Source organism: Heterodontus francisci, chromosome 32, assembly GCF_036365525.1.
Source record: "Heterodontus francisci isolate sHetFra1 chromosome 32, sHetFra1.hap1, whole genome shotgun sequence".
NCBI classification, from domain to species: Eukaryota; Metazoa; Chordata; class Chondrichthyes; order Heterodontiformes; family Heterodontidae; genus Heterodontus; species Heterodontus francisci.
In genome coordinates, this window is record NC_090402.1 from 28,527,772 (window position 1) to 28,539,699 (window position 11,928).

Consider the following 11,928-nt stretch of genomic DNA (forward strand, 5'->3'; position numbering starts at 1 on the left):
CTTTAAAGACTATATAATATTTTGCATGAAAATGTAAATTTACGAATCAAAGAAATATTCTGGGGCTGCATGATTTCTCCAGTTTTAATTTATAATTAGTATAAATGTAGAAACTTATTTTTTGCAAATGTTACAACTTTTCAAAAATTTGAAGAACGTTTTAGCCCTTGAAGCTTTTCAGTTAAATTTGGGCACATCTGTGCCCAATGTTCATACACTGGACTCCTGGAAAATGCTGATTTCCTTCAGGATTAAAGGCTCAATTTATGAAATGGTCATAGATGGTAGAGAACTATTGTGGTGTGGACTTTGTGATCGCCTAGTGATGCATGGTCAATCTCAGTTAATTTTCTGGGTTCAAATATAGTTGCATTTCAAAGCAAACTTCTGTCCTGTAACTCACAAGGGTGTGATGGAGTCTGCGCTGCGAGACCAGTGGAGGAGTGTCTGCAGACTGTTATCTGAGCAGCTGACTTGTTGAATGTACTGCTAGGTGCAATGATTTTGGGCTTCAAAGCTTGTGTTTTTTCTGAGACAGTCATTTACTGGAAAAGGAAACTGAAAGCTAAAACAAACAATCCTATGATCAGAGGTGTGACCAGAGACTTGAGACTGGAGCTCAGATTTCAGTTTAGATAAATACTCTGCAGTGGGTGGAAGCAAAAACAGCCAGCTGTTTTAAAGAAACAAGGCTGCTGAATTGAAACAAGCTGGGAGCTGTTGGTTTTAAAAACAAAGACTCGACTCTGGAAGCAGGCCCTCGGCGAATACAGGTTGCTACAGATGTTTTTGGTGACTTAAAGAGTTAACTTAAGGTGACACCGGTGGAGCTACACCATCAGAACTGTTGTGAGAAACAACAGAAGTTCCGGAAGGGTTCGCAGATTTGGTGGAGACGGTATCGGTGGAGTTCGTATTGTGGGGGACTGCTAACAAATAGAAATTGCCGTTTACACCTTGGAAGACGGGATTTGGAGATCTACTTGAAAAGTTCAAAGAATTAAAGGACTTCGTGACTATAACTGGTGCTGCCTTTGCCGAGAGGACTATCCAGAAGAATTGTGAGAAGGGCGGCACAGTGGCGCAGTGGTTAGCACTGCAGCCTCACAGCTCCAGGGACCCGGGTTCGATTCTGGGCACTGCCTGTGTGGAGTTTGCAAGTTCTCCCTGTGTCTGCGTGGGTTTTCTCCGGGTGCTCCGGTTTCCTCCCACAAGCCAAAAAGACTTGCAGGTTGGTAGGTAAATTGGCCATTATAAATTGTCACTAGTATAGGTAGGTGGTAGGGAAATATAGGGACAGGTGGGGATGTTTGGTAGGAATATTGGATTAGTGTAGGATTAGTATAAATGGGTGGTTGCTGGTCGGCACAGACTCGGTGGGCCGAAGGGCCTGTTTCAGTGCTGTATCTCTAATCTAATCTAATCTAATCTAACTGTCTTTGTTGCATCTGATAATTAACGTGTAATCTTTAAGCTATATATATATAATATATATATATATATATATATATATATGTGTGTATATATATATATGTATAAATCCATGTTTAAGTTTTGTTGATTTTGGTTTGAGTGTTAATATCAAATTTATAAAAGTGAAATTTTGTCCATTTGGATTTTCTCTTACGTTCTAAATTGGGGTCAGTCGGTGGATTGGATTCTTTTGGTTTGTGATCTCCACAGGGATCATAAGAAGGGAAGCTCATGGATTTAGCGGTGGGCTATCTTCTGTTGCACCACCAATTTAAATGGTTGTTCTCTTCTTGCAGGTGTGTTTTAGGGAGAGAATTTCTAGACGTGCTTGCCAGCTGCAGGCTGATAATGCAAGGCTGAGCCCACAGGTTTTTTGATGCTGTGCATGTTGAGGGAAGGGACTCTATGGAATCCTCCCCACAGAAGCGTGGCAGTTTGATCTGCATTATTCAGGGCAACTGAAAGAACCAACATGCATTTATATAGTGCCTTTCACAACGACAGAGCATTGCAAGGCACTTTTCAGCCAATGAAGTACTTTTGTAGTCACTGTTATAATGTAGGAAACACGAAAGCCAATTTGCACACAGCAAGTTCCCAGAAACAGCAATGTCATAATCAGGTAGTTTTTCTTTTAAAATGATATTAGTTGAGAGATAAATATTGACCCAGTTAGCAGGGAGTACTCCAGTTTTTCCATGAATAGTGCCATGGGATCTTTTACACCCACCTGAATGGGCAGATGAGGCCTCAGTTTAACATCTCATCCGAAAGAATGCTCCCTCATTTCTGCACTGAAGCATTAGCCTTCTGACTCAGGTGAGAGAGCTCTGTGGCATCAAATTTCTAAGTTTTCATTTCTGAAGAAAGTAGCCAAGGAAAGGTAGCCTACCAAGAAGAAGGGAAAATTATGCATGTCAAAAAGTGTATCCTTCCACCTAGTTACACATTGACCTCTGACCCAAGCATATACGTCTGTTTTCCTTCATTTGACCCCTCGTAAATTTGCTCAAACACTGATGGAATTGATCCTGATTGCAGAGGTTTAAGTGGCAAATTTTAAAGAAATTAAAACTCTTAAATTTGGACCAGCAGCACAAAGGCTGCCTACAAAATAATGCAAATGGATTTGAGGACAGAAAATCCATGGGCATATCTTATGTGGCAGGTGGAAATCCCAGTGTCTCGTCATAGATGTTCCCCAATTCTTCTAAAGCAGAAAATCGCGACTAATCAGTTTCACAATTCATTTGAGTTTATAATTGCTTTCTAAATTAAAGGACAATATGCGTAGAAACAGGATTTTTAAATTCAAGATTATGGCTTTGGACAGCAAATCACGCGTGACACACAGTAAGTGTAGAAGTTCCCTGGATTTATTCTAGGCTGTGCTGTGCAAAGTCATGTTGGGTGTGGCACATCGAGTCACATAACTTTGAATGCAAGGCACATAAAAGGTAAGACTGCCATTATTGCATTATGAATGAAGTTTTCTTTTATGCTGGATCCATATACCTTAAACCTGCAGAGATGAATTCTTGACAAAAACTCCTTCATCCCTATAGGAATGCTGTAGCTTTGGGCCAGAGTTTTTCATCTACAGATATACAAAAATTGTCCCATTGTTTTAAAGAAGCATTATTTGGTTCTTAAACTCTTAAAAAAAAAAGTGTACCTAGAAGACTGCAAGGGATTCTGAATAAAGATCTACACATACTCTATGTTAAACTAAATAGAAAATACCTTGTCTAGTGCAGTGCCTGAACTCAAGCATTTGCTATTTTGGAGGGTTATTTTTACTAAGTATACAAGTTCAACCAGTAATGATGGTCACTGAAGCAGAATCCTGACCGTACTGCACCAGTAACTTATTCAAAATAAAAATATCACACAAATTCCTAAATCAGCTTTACTGCACTCAAATGGTAGACCTGATGATGTATGTTGAGGTGTGCCAGGAACTTGTGTTCACATTGTTGTGACAAAATAAAAATTGCAGGACTCAGAACAACATTGCTGAATTATGCTTACAAATCACTCTAATAATGTCCGGAAACCTAATCATATAAAAAAAGTCACTTTTTGACACTAGTTCAAACTATCATTTTGCTCGTGAGGACAACTTTTTGTTCATTGATTTCATTATACATTTTGTTCAGATTTAAGCTTAAAAAGGGCAGGATAGGTAAAATGTAATTTTGTAATAAATTTTCTTTAATGGCTGCTTTAAAAAAAACTGACATCTTGCACCTACTTTTAAATCCATTGGTTAGAAGAGTAAAAAGAAGTCTGGTTTGGGTATGAAAATTAAGTTCTGCCTGCATGTGCTTGTGAGAAAAAAGGTTCTTCTGTGTTATGAATGTGCTGTTAGAAATTTTTCCAGTCAAATAATTAACGTCTATAATTATTTTACAAATGAGTTTATAATAAACAGAAACTACATTTTATGAAGGTATTAGTTAACCTTTGTAGTATCAAAGTCCCCCGACATTTATAAACTGCATAATTTCAACCATATAGCTCCAAAGTGCTTTGTAAATTTTAAAATGTGTAATGCTCCATCTAAAATATCCAGTATAATGAACTGTTTGCTAATGTACTTCAAAATACAATTACATCAATTGGCATTAATTCTAATTGCTGATACCATAATTAGAGTTAAAAGCTCAAAGCCTCTCTACAATTCTCCAGAGTAACAGTAAGGTAACGATTTTAAAAGTTTATTTTAAGTATGATGTCATTATGTATTATATAAAAGAACAGATGCCAAGGAGTTAAAAGCTGCAATTAAATCTCCAGTGTTCTACTGATGTCTCAATGACATCACTATAATCCCTTTGCCGAGTTAAATTTATAGCACCCTTCCAGTACGGTATCTATTATACTGTAAACATCAGCTAAACACTGGCACTGGTGCATGGATGAGACTAAAGCTGTATGTGATTTGTACAGCATATTTACACAGTGGGACACACGTTATTTATCCAGCTGCTGTCCCTGCCTATACTGTAGTTAAATATAATACTGGCTCCTCCTTCACCCACACAGCTATCAGGTATCAGATTTTCTGCTGTGCTAGGCTTGCAATTTAACAAAGTTTACAGTAAGCGTATTTTTATTTGATGCAGTGCTACAACCTAGAATATCAAATGCGACTGAATTGTTTGCTTTTAATCTGGCATCTAATATGAAATAGAAATACAAAAATATACACAATAACAGTATATTATTTTGTTTGGATTATTCAGTGAATAAAACTATAAGATGGTTACAAAGAAATGATCCCCTCCTCTGGTAGGCTGCACCTACAGACCCACGTAGGCAGGGTGGAATTAACAAGTTGCCGGCATAAAGCTTTACCTGTTCTTTTTCCTTTTGCTCAATTTCCCCTAAATATGTCAGGATAAAACTAATTTGAGAGGAATCATAAATTACTGCAGAGATTTTGCTCTTCTCTTTGAACTTGGTTTAAAAAGACCTCTTTCTGCAGTGGAACATAGTCCTATAAAATTGATGCTATTCGTGCTGTTGGGCTCTTAATTTGGATTTCATGTCTGCACAGGTTAAAACATCATTAAAAGACTGCATTATTATCTTGCAAATCAGGCCATGGCTGTAATCCTTCCTAATAAACTGAGGAAATTGCACATTGTTTAAGAATTGCATTAAAAAAACATCATTGCTAATAGCGAGAAATGCTCAATGGTCTTCAAATAAACAAAAGTTTATTTTGCCCAGGCCCAAGAAAAATGTGGGGTTTTTTTGCAGTTCGTCTACATATGTCAGCAATTTTACTGCTTTGTGTATTTTGGCTAATAACAGTATTTCATGATAGATGAATGAAGGAAAATCATAAGCCTCTGGCAGTCCCAGGGCTATGCAAATTGCTTTCAGCTGATTACTTTATTTCATTTGACATTTATCAAATAGTTTTCAATGGATACATCATTCCACTACTGTGCAAGAGATTGTTAAAATAAAAAAAGCCTCAACATTATTTGCTAATAAGTTTAGCCGATGCAAAAGTGTTAATCGGCTGAAGTAAAGACACAAAGCCAGTGACATTTCTACAAGACATCAGAACCTTTCAAATAAAACTTGCTGCTCTTGTGGGCTGCCTGCTTCTGTTCAGTTTGCCCATTATCCATCCACACACCTTCATGTTAGGCCCCAACACTATTAGTATTGATGAAGATGGACCATTCTAAACCACTTCTTCATTTGGAGATGCATTGGAACACTGTGGCAAGAGTCTCATTCTCTGGCTTCTATTCTCGTGCCTCCATCAGTTGGCTCAGACTGAGAAACTCAATCTCCAGTAGGGGGGAGAAACTGGAGAATTGACGTCAATTGAAATTAGAATTTTAAGCTGAAAGATGTACTCACTAAGATTTGGAAGTGATGAGAATAATCTTTGTTTCCCTCCCCTTCCCCTTAGATTTGGATGGAGTGGTTCAGATATTTCTTGTGCATGGTCATTCTTCTTGCTCAAAGTATGCATGTATACACAGAAGTTCTTGATTTGTTTTTCCTAACGAGTCCATTTTCCAAGTTCTACAGTTTTTTCATTTTTTTCCCTAAAATTGGAATTTGAACCAGGTGTCCTTTTTTAAATTGAAAATAAAATGTGCTAATGGTGTAGCTACTGAAACTTTTAGTTGAGATTTAAGTGATCTGGAAAAATGAGCAAAGTTGCAAGCAAACTAGTTGCAAAAGAAACACTAATATGTGCAAATGCTTAGGACTTGAAAAGGTAGACACATCTGAATTCCATACACAAAGGCAATATAATGCAACACATTCCAACACTTCTGATGTATGGTCGTGAATTGCTTTCACATTGGCAGTAACATGGCCTCAAATGTAGAAGAAAAGACAGTTAAGATTAATGATGTGGGTTTATGGAATGAACTGCCAAGGAAAGCAGTGGGAGTCGATTGTATCAGTAAATTCAAGAATGAGATGAATAAGTACATGGAGAAAGATCTGATTGAGGGGAAATGGGTGCATCATCTGCTGAGATATTTCCTAGATACTGGGAGCAGTCAGATTGACTGCAGTGTTTTTTTTCTGGTTTTCTCTATTCCTAGAGTTTGATTTTGACTTTTGGCACCAACCAGTTGCTGATATCTGCAGGGAAGAGGCAGCCATGATTTCAAGGTGCATTTGCCTCATCGACATAGGGTTGGTGAGCTGCAGGTCACCAATCAGGTGTCCTGATGAAGCTGGCCAATATCGGGCTATTTCCAATCACTAGGACGGACTGGGAGGGAGGGGGCTGTCCCAAAGTGACGGCAGCAGCCCAGATTATTTTTGCAAGATCTGGAAGAATACACCTGCTGTCCTTCCACCGCCCCCCTCCCCTCCCCTCCCACCCTAGCACTATAGAAATAATTTTATTTACCTTTGCTGGGCCTCAGGTTCTATTTCCCATGGAACTGATCAGAGTTTGAATGGTGCATGCTCCGCTAGTTGCAACCTAAAGTGGTAACTGGGGCCCAGCAACCCTGATTTGGAAACTTAAAGGTGGGTGCTCCTGGTACCCAGTGGTAGGCCCCTTTTAAAATGTCAGCTGTATTGTTGGGGTTGGGTTAACGCTTATGCTACTGACCACATTTTGCAGCCCTGTTAGTGCCAGGTGAAAAAAGCAACTATAAAATGCCATATTTATGCATTTTTGGAGTTGTTTGGAGTCAATCATTGGTGGTAGAATCATAGAAAGAGGCAATGCAGTCCATCATGCCTGCGCTGGCTCTTTGAAAGTGCTGTCCAATTTAGTCCATAAGCCAGCTTCCTTTTCCCATAAGCCCTGCAAATGTGTCCTCTTCAAGTATATGTCCAATTACCTTCCGAAGACTCCTACAGAAATTGATTCCACCACCCTTTCAGGTAGTGTGTTCCAGATCTTAACCAACTGCTGTATGCGGAAATTTCTCCTCAATATCCCCTCTGGTTCCTTTGCCAATGATTTTAAACCTATGATCGCTGCTTACTGACCCACTTGCCAGAGGAAACAGTTTCTCATCACCTTCTCTATCTAAACCTCTCAAAATTTGAATACCTCTGTTAGGCCTCCCTTAACCTTCTCTACTCGAAGGAGAACAATCCCAGCCCTCCAATCGCTCCATGTAACCAAAGTCCCTCATTCCTGGTACAAGTCCTCTGTAACCTTACCAAGGGTTTATTACTGGAGTGATTGAGACAACTAAGTTCAAAGAGGGGCTACTATGGCAGGAAAAACTCACACCTACAATTTTTTAATGACAAATTTGAATATTAGGTGTGATGATATTTATTCCAAGTTGCAGTTGGACTTTATACTGCAAAAACACTATAAAATGTTCACTGGAATGACATCCCTTTCTAGTCACTGCAATATCACAAACTATATACATCAAGATAACGATGAGCCCTGAAAGAGCAGCAAATACCAGCTTAGAAGGGCCCCATGAATAACTTGCCTCCAACTCAAGTGTAATCCTGAATGCTTTTTAGCTTCAGTAGACAACTCATCTGGGTGGCTAACTGCAAGCTCTGCATGAGTGTGGATCCGCAGCCCAAAATCGTGCAGCTGTAACACAAACTGGACAGTCTTGTTGGGACACGGATAAATCAATGTGGATGCGATAGATGGTGCTTTTCTGAATTGTTGGAGAATGAGAGGAACGTCACTCAAGCCCAATTATAACTTGGGGCAAGAATCGGGGATGCGACGTTGAAGTGATCCATACCTGAGCTAGAAATGCTTGTTGCCAACACTTGGTACCGAAACTGGGAAAGTGCACCATTCCTCAGTGTTTGCATCCTTGACCATTGATCACAAAACATCTAACCCCTAAATACAAGTAATTTAAATTAATACACAAGTGGATTGATATTTGCATAAAAAAATATAATTTCCTTACCCCTGGTACCCAGCAGAGTGAATCTCAGTGTGGGTGGGATGGAGACACTGTATTTTTTTGCTACTTTACAGGTGTTGGAATGCCAGACATAATCGGTGCACCATCACATCAGTGGAGGGAGGAGGGATCAACCTACTGAGTGTCCTCAGCACTGATGTGGATACATTGTATGTTCAGATAAGCCTACACCTCCTTTAAATAAATGTAGCCTGATAATAGCACAGCAGAAGTCAACAACCAATATTTTGTGTGTATGACTGGAAGGGGAGAGCATTCAGAATAGGTCTCAGATCTCAGCTGAGGCAGTTTTTTCACTAAAGCCTAAACAAGTTCAAAGCATTAATTATGGGTCCATGAATAAAGATAACAGAAAACAAATGCAGCTCTTTTAATGCTATTGGGAATATATTATTAACATTTTGTAATTTGGTACCTTTGGCATCCTGCCTGGGTAGCTCATAGAAAGGATACTGTGTCTTATATTCCACACTTTGTTGTACATATACATTTACACATTTTACTCATTATCCTACCCATTTTCCATTTTGAGAGTTATTACGAGCTATTTATAATTTGGTCCTGTGCTACCCACAAAACAATGCTCATTCAAAAGATTAAAAGGTAATGTGATTTATTGAGTTGGTAAATATGAGAGAACATAGCACCCTAACAAATACTCACAATGTCCTCTTCCGAAACTTGCTTGATGGTACAAGGCCAAGCAAAAATGATCTTTCCTTCACTGTTTCAGGCTCAGAACAGTCTGGGTTGGTTTGTAAATAAATGAAAATAAGTCTTTGTTGGTATGGACAAGATTTTTCCATTACCCTTGAGCGAGCCCAGGGAATAGAATTTATTTATTTTTATATTCTACATTCCGCCCCATTTTTCCATGAGGAGGATGTAATTGACTGGCCTTTAGCAATCTCCATGATGTCATCTTTACCAGAGTTGATCAATCTGGAGTTGTTGTTATATTGTTGTTACATTTTGGGGTTTTAATGGGAGATACTTTTGCAGAGTTGAGTGACATAAGACCAAACCCATGAATGCATGAGGACTCGCTCCCTATGACCCATTGCTCAATCTCCAGATAAATATAGTGAGCCCAGCATCTGAATAGAGAATCTGTATCACTGTATTTTGATCTATTGGATAGATCACATGCTGTCACATAGTTTTCTCAAATTCAAAACAAACATTCTAACAGAAGTAGATAGATATATTAAGCAGATAATGAACAGGATTAAATGTAAACTGTAGATTTACAGTTATGTCAAATTTTATTGTTTATCCTTGGAATAACAAAAATAACAAAAGCAGTTCTCCTACCCTAATAAACCGCATCAGAAACATGGTCCGTGATATAACAGTTTTCAGCAGATCAACCCATACAGTTTCCTCTTTATAATGACTCCACATCCCGGAAAAGGCCACCAAATATAAACTGACAGCTCCTGGCTGCACATTTGTGAATCAAATGGTCTACAAGAATCAAAGACCATCCCCTCACAGACCTAACTCAGGACAAAAGGCATTCCAGATGGTATTTGCCCATAGGTTCAGTAGCTGTTACAGTAGGTTCAAAACACATCTCTTAGCTCATACTGGAGTTGAGTGGCTCAAACACCGTCCTGAGAAGTAGATTAATCTCTCCTCAAATGCTCTAGATGACCTGTGAGACAAGTCACCATCCAGTAACAATAATGGCACTGAGCATTTCTATGGTAATCCATCCCTCAGCAATCCTGCTTCTTTGAACTGGCTTCACAAATACAAAAAACAGGCTGCCTTTTTTTGTATTTGAACCTAATTTTATCCCTGTACGTTCTGCAACCAGCAAGGCAGAAGTCAATAATATGATCTAGCATAGACAAACATTCATTTCTGTCACAAGTGTAGAAAAGGATCCCTGAGGCCGGGAAATAACTTGTTAGAAGGAGCCTGAGTGTAGATATCTAGAGGCTTCTGGAACATGATCACAGTGTTAAAAACATAAGGCTTTAATGAACAACTCAGTCAACATTTCCCCCACCCCTCCCCCCCGTGTGCTTGAATTAGTAATGGCTGCTAGAATAGCATGATTCATTGTAGGTCAGTTAATGGCACCAGACACAAAGGTTTCATAAATGGTAAAATCCTGCATCATTGCAACAGCTACTGAAAAACAATGGATGGCAATAAGTATTAGCTTACATTTTCTTTTGGTTGAAACAATCTGGTGATTAAGTTTTCAAATTTAAGTTAATACTTTTTGAATTGGAACAGATCACATTTGAGGAAAAGTACAAATAGCATGATTGCAACAAGCTGATGAACTAGGAGAACATTTTATTCATTCAGTAACTAGCTAAAATATGCTGGTAAAACACACCACTGTATACTAAACATTTATCAGATTAGGTTTTGGTAAATGTTTGTATGAGTTTTAGAACACAAAAAAACGTGAGTGAATCAGTCAAGTCCCCCTCCTTCTTGCTTAAAAAGCCTCATCATTTCAACTAATGCCAGGATATGTTACCAAATAGTAAGGCTATGAAACAAATTTGGCCACAGCATATACGCAGGAAAGTCAACAGTACTTGTGGGAATGCTTAAATTAATCAACATGTAAAACACATCGACAGCGATGTATATTTCATATCTATTGTTGTCTATCTGCCAACTGTAGCTGCTTGATTATACTTTAATTGTTAATCTGTTAGTTTCAAGGCATGAATCCCATGATCACAGCAGATTTACAGACTGATCGACGGCTAGATTGTTTCTGGATGCTTGTCACTTCCATTAAATTTTGGCATCACGTCCTTCAAATATTTTTTCTGTCATTGGCTAGCTGTAATATATGGTTTCAGAAGAGCCATATGTCTGAAATTCAAACATGTGCAGTTCACCTGAGCTGTCCCTGTATGATCATAACTTGGATACGTGTTATGTTGGCACACTGCAAGATTTCAGTGTCTGTCATTTCCATCTTGCCAATTTATTTTCATGAACAATTACATACATCTCAAGTGGAATATTCCTGAATACATCATATGATATTGTGGTGAGCACAATTGTGCTGTACAGCCATAGTAATACCACTGTCTGTAGGTTACATCCATTCCAAATATGATGGGCTGTTTGCGGCAATGGCCTTTTCAACGTGGCTGTTGGTTTCTTGCTGCCAGTGCTCAGATTTGTAAAACTGTACACTGCATTTAGCTTGGTGGCCCTGCCATGATCTTGAGCTGTTGTAAAGGTCACCCGGTCCAGTTTGGTGCATGACATCAAACTTTCTTTAGCCTGATGGTCAATTCATCATGCAAGGCTGACCTAGCAAACAACTATACTGCAGATTAGCTTCAGACTATGACCACGGTCACTGCCAAATAAAATCTGTCCATTTACTCCTTTCCGTTTATTTGCTTTGCATATTTCATCTATAGTAAGTGGTTCATTGTGGTCTCCTCTCATCAACCTTGTTCAATCTTGTCTATTGTTTTTTGGAAGATAAATTAAAAAATGAGTGGAAATATTCTTTCTATCTAAGTAAATGCCCATAATA